At 46.0% G+C, this 18,226-nt stretch overlaps 1 pseudogene; it reads right to left on the reverse strand.

Annotated features, from left to right (window-relative positions):
- Nucleotides 1-389: 389 nt before the first annotated feature.
- Nucleotides 390-2,199, reverse strand: LOC120363592 (E3 ubiquitin-protein ligase makorin-1 pseudogene; annotated as a pseudogene).
- Nucleotides 2,200-18,226: the final 16,027 nt, after the last annotated feature.

An 18,226-nucleotide genomic window follows, 5' to 3' on the forward strand; every position in this document is an offset into this window, starting at 1 on the left:
CTAAACCAAGTTTTTCTAAGGCTAAGAATACTGAATCTATGCAGGGATGAGAAGTTTATCACACACCCACACTCACACACACCATGTCAGCCCTTGGAAGTCCACTTCCAACTCTGCATTGATGTTACGCCTCTGTATCTTTTATGTGTATTCTTTCACAACTTTCCTATCATGCAAAACAGTAGAAATCGCAACACATTCGCACCTGGTTCTGGTTACCCAGTAGTATTATTACTTGTGTGCAATTAAACAAGACACCAAAACCACAGAACGAGTGCACATGGTAGGGATTACAAGGTAGGAAACAGATATAAAAACACAGATGTGCAGATTTCACCAGAAACCTCAAGGATCCACATCCCGTGTCTGCAGCAGAAGGCTGCAGGCCAGCTTAGGTCCCTTCACTCATCACTCCTATTTTTGGACCCCAAAGCAGGGCCACTGGTTTTACTTTTGAACCTGGGGTCCTCAAAATGAAGTGTGTGAAAAGTCCATAAATGCAATCTGGTTGAAAACAGATGACGCAACACACCTACACTAACTGTGTGACAGTTAAATTTGTGTTACAAAAAACTAACTTTAAGATTTATTTTTGTAACTTTTTCAACAGGGAAAACACACTCCTGGGGAAAAGGTGAGGGGCTGAGAAGACAGGCCCTGGGTAAAAATTCTTACGACAGCACCTGGAGTTGAAAGACCTGCCTAGGAGAGAACACAGGCACTGTCACACCACCACAGGGGACAGCTGCTGTCTGGGGTCAGCAGACCAGTTCACACAGCACGCAAGGTTGCTATAGATCCAAGTCATAAAAATCTTCCAGCTCGTCGTGAAACAAGTCCCACTCATCTTCAGAGTCTGTCAGCTCGTCGTCCCCACCTGCAGCCAAAAGCATAAGCAACATCTCGACCAGCTCAAAGGTGACAACCTCTTCTTCATCGTTGTCAAAGGGGTTGCTGTTCTCTCTTTCCTCAATGAGTTCCCAGAAGTGGTTCCTTCGTTGGGCCCGGTATCTGCTTGATGTTCCCACTTTCTGTCTCTGTGGCTCCTCTCTACCGCCATCAGGGTACGCATGCTTGTAAAAACAGTTCCCTCCAAATGGGCAGCTCCCACATCCTTCATCAAAATACCTGCACGCCTTGTTGCTCATTGCCTCCTTGTATTTCAGAATGAGTTTCTGCTTCTCTTCTTTCTCCTCCACCCAGTACTCACTTGGAATGACAAAGTTAGATGTGATCCGGCATTCTGGGCAGGACTTTATGATCTTGCTCTCAAATTGCTTAGCACTCCTCCACTTGCGAATGCACTTCAGACAGTAGGTGTGGTTGCAGTTGGAGAGGATCCCGAAGCGGCGCTCGCTGGGGTTGGCTTTCTCATAGACCACCTCCATGCAGATGCCACACACCATGTCCTTGCTGCACTGCACAGCAAATGAGAGCTCCATGTCCTTCTCATGGGCCTCAATGCACGATTTTATATGCTCTGATCTCTGGGCAGCATCCATCGGATGCAGGACCTGCAGCCCACACATGTCACATGAATCTCCGTGGAGATACACACAGTTCTCCCCGTATCGGCACTCTCCCACTGCAGCATAGGGGCACAGCTGCTTCTTTGTTTCCACGGCGGTTTGTTCTTTCTCTGATTCTTCCTTGGTCACTGAGCCCTGCAGGGGTGCTTCAGTGCAGGAAGGCGCAGTACGGCCACAGTAGGGTTGCCCAGGAACAAACTCAATAGCATTCACCCAGTTCTCTGAACCTGCTCCTACAGTTGCAAAGTTTGAATTTCTTGACTCAGCTTCGCTTGTATTCATTTCAACAAGTGGTCCAACTATTGATGAGCGACTTGAGGAAGTGGCAAGTGACGACTTTGTAGTTACCTCTGTAGCAGCTGCTTCTTCCTGTTTCAATGGCTTGCTATGTTCATACGGGCAGCGGTCTCCATAAATACAGTACCCTCGCTGAAAATACTTGCACACTACACTATACGGACTGTCAGAGAGGTCATGAGAGTAGCGACAGTTATCTCCTTCCTTACAAACCCCATGCATAAAATACCTGCAGGTGACCTGTTTAGTCCAGCCGCCGCCGCTGCCGCCGATGCCGCCGCCCCCTCCGCCCGCCCCCGGGGACAGGGCGGTGACTGTGGGGATCGGGGTGGGGGAGGCCGCTGTCGCCGCCGCCGCTGCCGCTCCTGCTCCTGATGTTGTGGCTCAAGCCTGTAATCCCAGCACTTTGGGAGGCCGAGGTGGGTGGATCACAAGGTCAAGAGATCGAGACCATCCTGGTCAACATGGTGAAACCCTGTCTCTACTAAAAATACAAAAAAAAAAAATTAGCTGGGCGTGGTGGCGCGTGCCCATAATCCCAGCTACTCAGGAGGCTGAGGCAGGAGAATTGCCTGAACCCAGGAGGCAGAGGTTGCGGTGAGCCAAGATTGCGCCATTGCACTCCAGCCTGGGTAACGAGAGCAAAACTCTGTCTCAAAAAAAAAAAAAAAAAAAAGATTTTTGTGACTTTTTTTTTAGTTATTCATTTAACAAATATTTGTGACATTTCTGCTGTGTGCCAGGCATTGTTCCAGACACAGGGAACACACCAGACAAGGTCTCTGCGTTCCAGACCTTGTATTATGGTGGAAAACGTGACAATAAGCAGAGGTAAGGAGAAGATCTATAAGGATTATTAATTTTCTTTTTTCCCCCTTTTTAAATGCTCTAGACAGGATACCTAAGAACTAAGGATAAATGATATAGTAAAATAATATCAACTGATTATTTGAAATGAACAAAAAAATACAAATTTGGATATTTTATGGGTATAAAAAAATCTTTAGGGTTTTTTTCTTTTTCTTTTTCTTTGAGACGGAGTCTTGCTCCATCGCCCAGGCTGGAGTGGAGTGGAGTGATCTTGGCTCACTGCAACCTCCACCTCCTGGGTTCAAGCAATTCTCCTGTCTCAGCCTCCCGAGTAGCTGGGACTACAGGCACCTGCCAACATGCCCGGCCTAATTTTTGTATTTTTAGTAGAGACAGAGGGTTTCACCTTGTTGGTCAGGCTGGTCTTGAACTCCTAACCTCAGGTGATCCATGCACTTTGGCTTCCCAAAGTGCTGGGATTTAAGGTGTGAGCCACCGTGCCCGGCATTTTTTTGTTTTGTTTTGTTTTTTGGAGACAGAGTCTCACTCCATTGCCCAGGCTGGAGTGCAGTGTCGTGATCTTGGCTCACTGTGACCTCCGCCTCCTGGGTTCAAGTGATTCTCCTGCCTCAGCCTCCCAAGTAGCTGGGACTACTGGCATGTGCCACCACACTCAGCTAATTTTTATATTTTTAATAGAGATAGGGTTTTGCCATCAGGCTGGTCTTCTAGACAACATGGCAAAACCCTGTCCTCAGGTGATCCTGATCTCAGGTGATCCACTCGCCTCAGCCTCTCAAAGTGCTGGGATTACAGGCGTGAGACACCATGCCCAGCCTAGGGTATACTGTTAAATGAAAATGGGGCTGGTTGCTATGGCTCATGCCTGTAATCCCAGCACTTTGAGAGGCTAAGGTGAGAAGATCACTTGAGCCTAGAAGTTTGAGGCTACAGTGAGCTGAGATCATGCCACTGTACTTCACCCTGGGCGACAGTGAGACCCTGTCTCAAAAAAAAAGGGGGAGTTAATATGCATGTGTATTATCAAGAAACAAACGTTGAGAAGTACGTACACTAAAATATAAGTATATTAAAATATTTTTTTCGGCCAGGCACGGTGGCTCACATCTGTAATCCCAGCACTTTGGGAGGCTGAGGCAGGTGCATCACAAGGTCAGGAGTTCAAGACCAGCCTGGCCAATATGATGAAACTTCATCTCTACTAAAATGCAAAAATTAACCAGGTATGGTGGCACACACCTGTAGTCCCAGCTACTTGGGAGGCTGAGGCAGAAGAATCACTTGAACCCGGGAAGCAAAGGTTGCAGTGAGCCGAGATCGCGCCACTGTACTCCAGCCTGGGTGACAGAGCAGGACTCTGTCTCAAAAAAGAAAAGAAAAGAGAAAAAAGGAATACACACACACACACACACACACACACACACACACATGCATATATATATATATATATATATTTTAATGAAGGCATTTGAATTTGGCATCTATTTCCCAATATTAAGGAGAAGAGACTGGGCATGGTGGCTCATGCCTGTAGCCCCAGCGCTTCAGGAGGATGAGCAGGTGGATCACTTGAACTCAGGAGTTTGAGACCAACATAGCCAACAAGATGAAAACCCATCTCTACTAAAAATACAAAAATTAGCCAGGCATGGTGGTGTGTACGTGTAGTCCCAGCTACTCAGGAGGTTGAGGCATGAGAATCACTTGCAGATGCTGTAGTGAGCCGAGATCATGCCACTGCACTCCAGCCTGGGTGACACAGCGAGACTCCCTCTCAAAAAAAAAAGAAAGAAAGAAAGAAAGAAAAGAAAGAGAAAAATAGGAAGAGCTTAATTCTCAGGAAACATCAAAACATCTGGTCTATCAGATTTTACGGCCACTGGAGAGGAATTTTTCCTGATGGCCTGTAGCCAATACTGACAAAAATAATTGGCAGGGTGATCGTTAAAGCAAGATCTCCCATTAATGTGTTCCCCTGCCCATGTCCAAGGTAGAATTTTCATATCGCCTGAAGCAATGCTTTTCACGTAGTAGATGCTGCATAACTGTTTGATGCAAGCTGGCAGAAAAGAATGTATAAATTTACTGAGGAATTAAAAACAGATGGGACCACTTCGGAAATGCAATCAAACAGTGTTTGAGGTACCGGAGAGGAGTGTATTTGCAAACCAGGAAGTATCTAACCCCAGGAAACAGATGCTGGTGTGCTGTTGGTGAAAACATCTTTTTCATAGAAAACCCTAGGGTTTTATTTTTACCTCGGTAACTATCAAAATTTTTAATCGGTCTCAGGAATTTAGCTCCAAAATGACATTCTGAGTGAATGCCTCCATTCAGGGCAAGCTGAGTTTTGCGGTAAGTGCCTCTGATGTCTGTTCTTTGGTCTTTCTCCCTGGCCTAACCCCTGTCGCTGTCAATTACCCTGGGAGGCTGCTCACAACAATGGAGACTATTGCCTCGGTGACAGCCGCCTGGGCCCTCAGTATCAGTGGTGCCAAGTGGATGCAGGCTGTGCTGAGGGCGACACTGAGAGCTAAGGGAACTTCCAAGGAGTTGCTCTCCCTGAAATCTGTGATTTTCCTTTCTACTGTGTATGAGCACTGACCCACAGTTTTAAGTGGCATTTCAATCTCAGATTTCAGCCAGATCCCCAAGCTGCCTGCGACGCAGAGTGATTCTTTTTTTTTTTTTTTTCGTTTGAGACAGAGTTTTGTTCTTGTTGCCTAGGCCAGCGTGCAATGGTGCGATCTCCGCTCACTGCAATCTCTGCCTCCCAGGTTCAAGTGATTCTCCTGCTTCAGCCTCCCGAGTAGCTGGGATTTCAGGCATGTGCCACCATGCCTGGCTAATTTTGTGTTTTTAGTAGAGACAGCGTTTTTTTTTTTTTTGAGACGGAGTTTCGCTCTTGTTACCCAGGCTGGAGTGCAATGGCGTGATCTCGGCTCACTGCAACCTCCGCCTCCTGGGTTCAGGCAATTCTCTTGCCTCAGCCTCCTGAGTACCTGGGATTACAGGCACGCACTAGCTACCATGTCCAGCTAATTTTCTGTATTTTTTTTTTTTTTTTTAGTAGAGACGGGGTTTCACCATGTTGACCAGGATGGTCTCGACCTCTTGACCTCGTGATCCACCCGCCTCGGCCTCCCAAAGTGCTGGGATTACAGGTGTGAGCCACCGCGCCCGGCAAGGTGGGGTTTCTTCATGTTGGTCATGCTGGTCTCAAACTTCCGACCTCAGGTGATCCGCCTGTCTCGGCCTCCTAAAGTGCTGGGATTACAGGCGTAAACTACCGCGCCTGGCCACAAAGTGATTCTTAACATTGCCCGACTGCAGCAGTGAAATTCAGAGGACAGAGTTGGGAAAAGAGGAAATCCTGGCTAAAGTGATTGCTGCCCCAGAGGCTGCCTTCCATAAACCATTTCCACCTTACACACCCAGCAACGTTTTTTGAAGGATTAAGATATTTCAGCCAGGGGGCGGTGGCTCATGCCTGTAATCCCAACACTTTAGGAGGCCAAGGTGCATGGATCACCTGAGGTCAGGAGTTTGAGGTCAGTCTCACCAACGTGGTGTTACCCTCTCTCTACTAAAAATACAAAAAATAGCCGGGCATGGTGATGGGTGCCTGAAGTCCCAGCTACCCAGGAGGCTGAATCAGGAGAAGTGCTTGAACGCAGGAGGTAGCAGTGAGCCAAGATCGCCCCGTTGTACTCCAGCATGGGAGGCAAGAGCAAAACTCTGTCTCAAAAAAAAAAAGACTATTGAAGAAACCTCATTATGAACTTTTTAACAGTTTACTAAATATCCTAATTTCCAGGCCATCACAGCCAATTAGTCAGGGAAAGCGTCTTGAAGGATGACAGGCTGTTTGCTGATTTTTGCTCTCCAGTTTCCATGGTTGGTCATTTCCCTGTAAGGATAACCAGAGACTTCGGACATATTAAATATGGTTGTATTCTGCTACCATTGTCTTCCAATATTAATTACACTTCAAACATGCCAAAGTAGTTTAAGTTATACTTATCATTATGAACTTCTCAATGTCTTTCTGAACCCAGCCCTAGCATTATTTAAAATTGACAGTGTTTCCTATAAATGATATTAAAAATGTATTTGGAAACCTGACAAAGATTTGTGAAAACAAGTAATTACAAAAAAAATCCATGAAGTCAAGAAGATCACAGAAAATAAAAAGTAGTTTCTTGGCCAGGCACGGTGGCTCATGCCTGTAATCCCAGCACTTTGGAGGCTGAGATGGGCAGATCACGAGGTCAAGAGATCAAGACCATCCTGGACAACATGGTGAAACCCTGTCTCTACTAAAATTACAAAAATTAGCGGGGTGTGGTGGTGCATGCCTATGTCCCAGCTACTTGGGAGGCTGAAGCAGGACAATCGCTTGAACCCAGGAGGCAGAGGTTGCGGTGAGCTGAGATCTCACCACTGCACTCCAGCCTGGGCAGCAGAGTGAGACCGTCTCAAAAAAAAAAAAAAAAAAAGAGTAGTTTCTCATAATTTAAAAAAAAAAAAAAAAAAGGTCAGGTGCAATGACTCAGACCTATCTCACCTGTTTTTGTTTGTTTGTTTGTTTATTTGTTTTTTTTTTTTGAGATAGAGTTTCGCTCATTGCCCAGGCTGGAGTGCAATGGCACGATCTCGGCTCACCACAACCTCCGCCTCCTGGGTTCAGGCAATTCTCCTGCCTCAGCCTCCTGAGTAGCTGGGATTACAGGCACGCGCCACCACGCCCAGCTAATTTTTTGTATTTTTAGTAGAGACGGGGTTTCACCATGTTGACCAGGATGGTCTCGATCTCTTGACCTTGTGATCCACCCACCTCGGCCTCCCGGAGTGCTGGGATTACAGGCTTGAGCCACTGCGCCCGTCCGTTGTTGTTGTTGTTGTTTTTTAATAGAGATGGGGTTTCACCATGTTAGCCAGGATGGTTTCGATCACCTGACTTCGTGATCTGTCAGCCTCCCAAAGTGCTGGGAGTATAGGCATGAGCCACCATGCCATCACACCTGTTATACCAGCACTTTGGGAGGCTAAGACAAGAGGATCACTTGAGCCCAAGAGTTTGAGACCAGCCTTGGAAACACGGCAAGACCTTGTCACTACAAAAACAAACAAACAAACATCAAATTCTTAATTATGTGAAATAGTACAAGAACAAATTGACACAGAGAATGCTACGTAACTTACTCAATGTAAGATGAGCTCTTTATAAATGGAAAAAGATTTTTAAAACTGGCTTCAGTTGATTCTATAAGGAAAAATGAAAAATATCTCTGCAATAGAGTCTCTGGAAAAAAAAAAGTAAAAGAAAATAAATAAAATAAATAAACAATATGGGAATTTCACTTCTTATTTTATTTTTTGAGATGAGATCTTGTTCTGTCACCCAGGCTGGAGTGCAGTGGTGTGATCAGGGCTAACTACAGCCTCAACCTCCGGGGCTCAAGCAATCCTACCTTCTCAGTCTCTTGAATAGTTAGGACTACAGACACATGCCATCATGTCCAGGAAAGATTTTTTTGTAGAGATGAGGAGGATCTCACCATGTTGCCCAATCTGGTCTTGAATTTCTAGGCTCAAGTGATTCACCAGCCTCAGCCTCCCAAAGTGCTGGGATTACAAGCATGTGCCACTGCGCCTGGCCCCGTTTGACTTTATTAAATATCTTATTGGTGATGCCAATGACTCCCAAACATATATTGCCAGCCCATTCCTCCTCCTGAATTCCAAACTCAGAATTTACTTGAAACTTCCTGAGCAGGTGTGGCAGCTCATGCCTGTAATCCCAGCAATTTGGGAGGGCAAAAAGGGTGGATCACCTGAGCCCAGGAATTTGAGAACAGCTTGGGCAACATGGTGAGAGCTCCATCTTTACAAAATCAAGTGAAATAAATTTCCTCTGGCATGTTTCAAGGACATCTTAAAACCTCACATGTTCAAAACTCAATTGTAAAGTATGAGCTGAGAAATATAAGATCTGGTAGCTGTGGAGACCGGACAAATCTCTTACTCAGAAAAATGTATTTTCCCATATATGGCACTGACTATCGGAGAAAACTAACGGATAAGAAAACTCAAGTATATTAGTAATGAAGCAACATTACTGTCTGGGTAAATACCCAAGGTTCATTGTCTCACACCAGGGAAATCGAGGACTCAGACCCACAATAAGTGAGTTTAAGAGTGGAGGTTGGGCCAGGCGCGGTGGCTCAAGCCTGTAATCCCAGCACTTTGGGAGGCCGAAGCGGGTGGATCACGAGGTCAATAGATCGAGATCATCCTGGTCAATATGGTGAAACCTCGTCTCTACTAAAAATACAAAAAAACTGGCCGGGCGCGGTGGCTCAAGCCTGTAATCCCAGCACTTTGGGAGGCCGAAGCGGGTGGATCACGAGGTCAAGAGATCGAGACCATCCTGATCAACATGGTGAAACCCCGTCTCTACTAAAAATACAAAACATTAGCTGGGCATGGTGGCGCCTGCCTGTAATCCCAGCTACTCAGGAGGCTGAGGCAGGAGAATTGCCTGAACCCAGGAGGCGGAGGTTGCGGTGAGCCGAGATCGCGCCATTGCACTCCAGCCTGGGTAACAAGAGCGAAACTCCGTCTAAAAAAAAAAAAAAAATTAGGTGGGCATGGTGGCGTGCCTGTAATCCCAGCTACTCAGGAAGCTGAGGCAGGAGAATTGCCTGAACCCAGGAGGCAGAGGTTGCGGTGAGCCGAGATCGCGCCATTGCACTCCAGCCTGGGTAACAAGAGTGAAACTCTGTCTCAAAAAAAAAAAAAAAAAAAAAAAAAAATAGTGGAGATTGGGAGCCGGGCGCGGTGGCTCAAGCCTGTAATCCCAGCACTTTGGGAGGCCGAGGCGGGTGGATCACGAGGTCAAGAGATCGAGACCATCCTGGTCAACAAGGTGAAAATCCGTCTCTACTAAAAATACAAAAAGTTAGCTGGGCATGGTGGTGCATGCCCGTAATCCCAGCTACTCAGGAGGCTGAGACAGAGAATTGCCTGAGCCCAGGAGGCGGAGGTGGCGGGGGGCGGAGATCGCGCCATTGCACTCCAGCCTGGGTAACAAGAGCAAAACTCCGTCTCAAAAAAAAACAAAAAAAAGAGTGGAGGTTTAGGACAGGCACAGTGGCTCATTCCTGTAATTCCAGCACTTTGAGAGGCTGAGGTGCGCAGATCATCTGAGGTTTGGAGTTTGAGACCAACCTGGCCAATATGGTGCAACTCCATCTATACTAAAAAGATAAAGATTCACCAGGCATGGTGGCAGGTACTTGTAATCCCTGCTACTCAAGAGGCAGACGCAAGAGAATCGCTTTGAGCCTGGGAGGTAAAAGTTGCAGTCAGTTGAGATTGTGCCACTGCACTCCAGTCTGGGCGACAGAGCAGGAGTCTGTCCCAAAAAAGAGCGGAGGTTTAATAGGCCAAAAAAAGAGAAAAGAGAATAGATCTCTATCCCTGGCAGTGAGAGAGGTACACTCTAGTGGGTCTTCAGTTCCATGGTGAAATGCACAGGGTTTTATAGACAAGTTTGAGGAGGCAGTGTCTGATTTACATAGGGCATGAGAGATTGGTCAGACCAGGTGTGTCATGTGCATAGCACACAAAGCAGCTGGCCATCCTACCCTAATCTTTTGCTATGCAGATGAAGTCTCTACCTGGCCAGTGCCATATTGCCTGCTTTTTTGTTACACACATGGCCACAAAAAAGGGAAGGAGGGAACCTCCATGTTGAATATACCTGGCTTTCAGCTATCCTTTTTCTTTTGGCACAGATGCCAGCATTTACCTATGCAAGCTTTTAGCTCATTTATCTATGCTTGAAGCTTGATCTTTTTTTCAGGCTGCTTTTTGTTAGAAAAGAAATATTTTGGGGGCTGCTTTTTATTAAAAGGAAACCTTACCAAGAACTCTCTTACCTCCATCATCTGCCTAGTTTCCTTCTAGCTCCTGTATCAGTAACTTGCCCAAAGTTAAAATATGGTTCCTAGACAAATATATACGTATGTGTGCGTTAGTATGTTCGAGAGAGAGAAAAAAAGAGAGAGAGAAAGATTTTGTTTGGCCAGGTGCAGTGGCTCACGCCTGTAATCCTAGCACTTTGGGAGGCCGAGGTGGGTGGATCAGAAGGTCAGTAGTTTGAGACCAACCTGACCAACATGGTGAAACCCTGTCTCTACTAAAAATACAAAAATTAGCCAGGCGTGATAGCGCGCTTCTGTAATCCTAACTACTCAGGAGGCTGAGGCAGAAGAACTGCTTGAACCCGGGAGGTGGAGGTTGCAGTGAGCCGAGATAACACCACTGCACTCCAGCCTGGGTGACAGAACGAGACTCTGTCTCAAAAAAAAAAAAGAGAAAGATTTGTTTGACATATGAGTGAAGGAATCAGCAGATAGTAAAGCTGGTTCAAAGAGCATTTGAGAAATAGAGATTTATAAAGGTCACTAAGGGCGGGGCATGGTGGCTCACGCCTGTAATCCAAGCACTTTGGAGGCCAAGGCGGGCGGATCACCTGAGGTCGGGAGTTCAAGACCAGCCTGACCAACATGGTGAAATCCCATCTTAAAAAAAATAATAATAAATCAAGGTCTCTACGAAAGACATGCTGGAGTAAATTTGCTAAGTTAGAGACTAAAACTAGTTAATGTCCTACAGGGCGATAAGATTATGGCCATTTGGAGTATTTGTTTCTACTAAAGAGAAGTCATTTGCATGTTTACCAGACAAAAATCTACAAGTTAACATGCAACTTCACAGAGTCTGGGCCTAGTCAATAGCAAATAGCATGCCAAAAACAATCATTTCCTTAGAGAAGTAAATCATCCCTGGGTAGGCCTGTCATACAGAACTCAAGTAAGACACTGAGAACACACAGCCCTTTCTTGCCTCTCCTCCATGCTTTGTATAATGTTTAACAAGGGTCAGAATCTCCACACTTCTTTTTTTCCTAAGCACACAGGTTTTTTTTTTGTCGTTTGTTTGTTTGTTTTTGTTTTTTGAGACAGGGTCTCACTCTGTTGCCCAGGCTGGAGTGCAGAGGTACAATCTTGGCTCACTGCAACCTCCGCCTCCCAGGCTGGGGTGATCCTCCCACTTCGGCCTCCAGAGTAGCTGGTATTATAGTCGTGTGCCACTGCCAGGCTCACAGCTGGGTGTGGTGGCTCGTGCCTGTAATCTCAGCACTTTGGGAGCCCAAGGCAGATAGATCCCTTGAGGCCAGGAATTTGAGACCAGCCTGGGCAACATGGTGAAACCACATTCTAAAAAAAAAAAAAAAAAAAAAGGCAGATGGATCTCTTGAGGTCAGGAGTTCAAAACCAGCTTGGCCAACATGGTGAAATCCCATCTCTACTGAAAATACAAAAAGTAACCTGTAATCCCAGCTACTCAGGAGGTTGATGCAAGAGAGTCTCTTGAACCTAGGAGGCGGAGGTTGCCATGAGCTGAGATTGCGCCACTGCATTCCAGCCTGGGTGACCCGGCGAGATTCTGACTCAAAAAAAAAAAAAATTTATTTCTGAATGTGAAGGATCCATTTTCTTCCTGCTTTTATTGCTATTAATTGGCATATAATAATTGTATGTCTTTATGGGGTATAGCGTGATATGGCAATACATGTACACAATGTAAAATGTGAGAAAGGCACACTCTAGTGGGTCTTCAGTTCCATGTAAAATGGTCAAATCCAGGAAATTAATATATCCATCCAAACATTTATCTTTTTTAGTGTTGGAACACTCAAATTCTGCTCTTCTCACTATTTGAAAATATGCAATAAATTGTAGTTAATTACAGTCACTGTAGCGCTATAGAACACTGTAACTTATTCCTCCTATCTAGCTGTGCTTTTGACTCCATTAACCAAACTTTGGCTATTCCTCCCTCCCCGTCTCCCTTTTCCCAGGTGTAATAACTACTACTTCCTATTTCTTTTTGTTTGTTTGTTTTTGTTATTGTCGTTGTTTGAGACAGAGTCTCACTCTATCCCCAAGGCTTCAGTGCAGTGGCACAATCTAAGCCCACTGCCCTCTTCCTGGGCTCAAGGGATTCTCGTGTCTCAGCCTCCCAAGTAGCTGGGACTATAGGCACATGCCACTATGCCTGGCTAATTTTTTGTTGTTGTTGTTAGAGACGGGGTCTCGCTATGTTGCCCAGGCTGGAGAACAGTGGCTATTCACAGGTGTAATCCCACTACTGATCAGCACGGGAGTTTTGACCTGCTCCGTTTCTGACCTGGGCCGGTTCACCCCTCCTTAGGCAAGCTGGTGGTCCCCCACTCCCTGGAGGTCACCATACTGATGCCAAACTTAGTGTGAACACCTGATCAGCATAGTGCACTACAGCCCAGAACTCCTGGGCTCAAGTGATCCTCTTATCTCAGCCTCTGGAGTAGCTGGGACTATAGGCACACGCCACTGTGCCGGGAGCCTGGCTAATTTTTCGTATTTTTAGGAGAGATTGGGTTTCACTGTGTTGGCTAATCTGGTCTGGAACTCTTGGCTTCAACGCTGCCTTGGCCTCCCAAAGTACTGGGATGACAGGCATGAGCCATCACACCCGGCCTCTACTCCCTACTTCTAGGAGATCAACTTTTTGTTTTGTTTTGTTTTTGAGATGGAGTCTCACTCTGTCACCATTTAGAGTACAGTGGCACAATCTCAGCTCACTGCAACCTCAGCCTCCCGGGTTCAAGCGAAGTTCCTGCCTCAGCCTCCCAAGTAGCTGGGATTACGGGCACCTGCCATCATGTGTGGCTAATTTTTGTATTTTTAGTAGAGATAGGGTTTCACCATCTTGGCCAGGCTGGTGTTGAACTCCTGACCTTGTGATCCACCTGCCTCTCAAAGTGCCTCTCAATGAGTCACCGTGCCCAGCCAAGATCAACTTATTAGCTTCCATGTATGAGTGAGAACATAAGGTATTTATTTTTCTGTGACTGGCTTATTTCACTTAAGTCCATTTTGTTTTGACTTTCGGTTCAAGATGACCTTATACTTGCTAGCAGACAAATTTTCAGTGATGATTCTCTAATGGATGGCACCTGATCATGGGCCAAATAAGTCAGGCCAAATATCAAGTAGGAATCTCTAAACATTCTTAAAGTGTCGCCCCACCCCACCCTACAGATACAGCTCTGCATTTGAGGCTTGTGGACGGATTTCCTCCACAAAGTCACTGTCTCCTCTTCTGGAGGCCTATCCTGACCCAGCCTGTATATAGTGCCCCTTTCATGGATCTCCTCAGCTACCATGCATTCTTTCCCCACCTAGCACTTCTAGAAATGTGTTTTCATCTTCCTACTGACTTCTCAGCCTATACTCTTCACTCAGTTGTGAGCTTCTTTTTATCCCTGAGGCCTAGCAGGGATGTCCATGGCCTAGTCACGTGTCCACAAATATTTATTTGAATGGCTATTCTGTGCCAGGCACTGTGCTAAGTGCCAGAGTTGCAGTTGTAACCAAAACAGTAAATACTGACATTATGGGATTTACTGTCTGTTGGGAGAATCAGTCATAAGAAAATACACAAGTAACTAGTTAATTAAGATGGTGCTTAGGGTCACTGAATCCAAGTACTGGGAGCAAACAGAGTATACATAGCTTTAGCAGGACTTGGTTGAGTTCAGACTTTGCCTCCTGGAGGATGTCACATTTAAGCTGATTCCTGAAAAATGAGAGCGAGTTGCCCAAGCAAAGTGTTCCTGTGTTGGCATGGGGATAGGTAGGGTGTTGAGGCCCAGAAGAACTCTCCAAGTAGTAGGAACAGTGCACAGAAGGAGACTGAAGCTGGAAGTCCTCAGTGTGGCCGAGCTGCTAAAAGATGTCAGGATCGGGCAGTTCCTCACAGCCTTGTTAAGCAGTTCGAGCATTGCAGTCAAAGAAATGTGAAGGCACCGAGGAGATTTTAGCAGAGAATGATATGATCAGATGATGAGATTTGCATTTCTGACAGTTGACCTCTCTTAGGCTGCTGGAAGAATGGAATGTAGAGAAGCAGGAATGGGCAAAGGGAGATTAGTTAAGGCAAGAGATAATGGTGGCTTCATGAGTGTGCGTGGAGTGAATGATGAACTTCAGAACCAAAGTGTAGGATGCAAGGCCTGGAAAGTCCCCAGAAATTCCATCTCAATTAAGTAGGAAACTGAGTCCCAGAATGGAGCCACAAATGACTCACTGTGTTACAGTTCATCCACAGCACAGTTAGAACTACAAACCAGTAGCGTACTTTGTGTCTTTTCCTCTTTTTTCATGGACCTGCCCATGTGACTCGGGTAGTTTTTTTTTTGTTGTTGTTGTTGTTTTTTTGAGATGGAGTTTCGCTCTTGTTTCCCAGGCTGGAGTGCAATGGCGCGATCTCGGCTCACCGCAACCTCCGCCTCCTGGGTTCAGGCAATTCTCCTGCCTCAGCCTCCTGAATAGCTGGGATCACAGGCACGTGCCACCATGCCCAGCTAATTTTTTGTATTTTTAGTAGAGACAGGGTTTCACCTTGTTGACCAGGATGGTCTCGATCTCTTGACCTCGTGATCCACCCGCCTCAGCCTCCCAAAGTGCTGGGATTACAGGCTTGAGCCACCGCGCCCGGCCTCGGGTAGTTTTTGAATTTAAAAAAAAGCAGTGCTTGGGATTCAGTCATTCCAAAAAAAAAAAAAAGCAGTGCTTTATCAAGCTATGGATATATGAAGTTCACCACACTATTCTCTCTACTTTGATATGCTTGAAAATGTCACTAGCAATGAGTTCAATAATTTGCAGGGCACAGTGGCTAACTCCTGTAATCCCAGCACTTTGGGAGGCCAAAGATGGCAGATTACCTGAGGTCAGGAGTTTGAGACCAGACCAGTCCTGGCAAACATGGAGAAACCCTGTCTCTCTCTCTCTCTTTTTTTTTTCTTAAAGACGGGGTTTCACCATGTTGGCCAGGCTGGTCTAGAACTCCTGACCTGGTGATCCACCTGCCTCAGCCTCCCAAAGTGCTGGGACTACAGACGTGAGCCACCATGCCTGGCCAAGAACCCCTGTCTCTATTAAAAATGCAAAAAAAAACTAGCCAGGTGTTGTGGCAATCACCTGTAATCCCACCTACTCGGGAGGCTGAGGCAAGAGAATCGCTTGAACCCAAGAAATTAGAGGTTGCGGTGAGCCAAGATTGTGCCATTGCACTCCAGCCTGGGCGACAGTGTAGAACTCCGGCAATACTTTAAAACTGCTGTGGCATAGATGCTAATTTAAGGCCTTTCAAACAGTTTGGGAAAGGAAAGAAGTCCAGAGCTTCTTGGCACTCACATCTTTACATGGCACTCACTAATCCCCTGCAGGGTAGACTCAGCTGGGCTGCGTTTGGACCTATTGCCATAGTCCTAAGCAATGCTAGATTGCTGGACTCCATGACACTTGCCTTGGGCAAGACACAGAACCTCTCTTTGGATCTTCTGTAAAATGGGAGTCCATGCCTACAACACAAGGAATGTTGTGAGACTGAAGTGAGTATTTACAAGTCCCTGCCTGCACCTCATTCTCTGATCAGTGAATGTTATTTTACAAAAACCTTTCCTTGAAATTGGGTAATGTCACTGCAGCTGTCTGCATAAACCACCAAGAGTGACCACATAGTTGTGTGGGGTTTTTTTTTTTTTTAGATAAACTCTGTCACTGTCACTCAGACTGGAGTGGAGTGGCATGATCTCGACTCATGGCAACCCCCATCTCCCAAAGTCAAGGGATTCTCCTGCCTCAGCCTCCCTAGTAACTAGGATTATAGGCGCCTGCCACCACACCCAGCTAATTTTTGTATTTTTAGTTGAGACGAGAGTTTACCATGTTGGTCAGGCTGGCATAGTTGTCTATACATGATTTATATTACATGTTAACCTTGAAGAGGGTCTATGTTTTTATTTTTATTTTTTATTTAATTCAGGGATTGTTATTTATCTTAAACCCTCACCACATAGAAAGCAAAAGTAATAGTTTACAGTTGTTAAAGCAATGATGTGGACGGTGGGTGAGTGGTGGAGATTTGCTTTTGATCTGAAATCTTTGGTTCTTGGAGGCTAGTGGTGGACAGTTAAAAAGATTAATCAGCTTTAGCAAGAGTTCCTTTTTCCAGCCTTCTTTAGAGAATGTGCTCAAGAAGCACCTCCAGTGATCTGCCCGCCTTGGCCTCACAGAGTACTAGGATTATAGGCGTGAGCCACTGAGCCGGGCCTGAATCTGCATGTGTGTGTGTGTGTGTGTGTGTGTGTGTGTTTAATAGAGACGGCGTTTCACCATGTTGGTCAGGCTGGTCTCAAACTCCTGACCTCAGGTGACCCACCGCCCCAGCCTCCCAAAGTGCTGGGATTACAGGTGTGAGCCACTACACCCAGCCCTGAATCTGTTTTTATCTAAAGATCTATCGAGTGTTTTAAATAACTTCCCAGAAATCTGCCAGATATGAAGGCTTTAGATATATAAAGATCAGGTCTTTGGCCGGGCGCGGTGGCTCAAGCCTGTAATCCCAGCACTTTGGGAGGCCGAGGCGGGTGGATCACAAGGTCAAGAGATCGAGACCATCCTGGTCAACATGGTGAAACCCTGTCTCTACTAAAAATACAAAAAATTAGCTGGGCATGGTGGCACGTGCCTGTAATCCCAGCTACTTAGGAGGCTGAGGCAGGAGAATTGCCTGAACCCAGGGGGCGGAGGTTGCGGTAAGCCGAGATCGTGCCATTGCACTCCAGCCTGGGTAACAAGAGCGAAACTCCGTCTCAAAAAAAAAAAAAAAAAAAAAAAAGATCAGGTCTTGCTGGGCACAGTGGCTCACACCTGTAATCCCAGCACTTTGAGAGACCAAGGCGGGTGATCATCTGAGGTCAGGAGTTTAAGACCAGCCTGACCAACATGGTGAAACCTCATCTCTACTAAAAATACAAAAATTAGCCAGGCATAGTGGTGCACGCCTACCATCCCAGCTACTCAGGAAGCTGAGGCAGAAGAATCGCTTGAACCCAAGAGGCAGAGGTTGCAGTGAGCCGAAATCATGCCATTGCACTCCAGCCTGGGCGACAGAGCGAGAATCTGTTTCAAAAACAAACAAACAAAAATCAGGTCTTCACATACGTAATGACCAAACTGAATTTCTTGGAGAAATCTCCCTAGAGTAGGGTTCTGAGGACAGAAGTAAAAGGGTCCAAAAGGTCAGTATAGAAGTGTAAATAAAGGGAATGCTCCATAAACCTCTTTTTTTTTTTTCTTGGTGAATTTGTGATATGCAGTTTCGTGGGTAAGATGAAAACTTCATTTACAGAAAGGAGGCCTTTAAATGGAGATAAAGTTTTGGCCAAATAGATAAACTAAAGAACATTGGTTTGCATATGCCAATCTCTTCAAAGTGACCTCTAAAATTCCTCTGGGACTTTTTTTTTTTTTTTTTTGAGGCGGAGTTTCGCTCTTGTTACCCAGGCTGGAGTGCAATGGCGCGATCTCGGCTCACCGCAACCTCCGCCTCCTGGGTTCAGGCAATTCTCCTGTCTCAGCCTCCCGAGTAGCTGGGATTACAGG

The sequence above is a fragment of the Saimiri boliviensis genome, chromosome 3 (genome assembly GCF_048565385.1).
Source record: "Saimiri boliviensis isolate mSaiBol1 chromosome 3, mSaiBol1.pri, whole genome shotgun sequence".
Classification (NCBI taxonomy): domain Eukaryota; kingdom Metazoa; phylum Chordata; class Mammalia; order Primates; family Cebidae; genus Saimiri; species Saimiri boliviensis.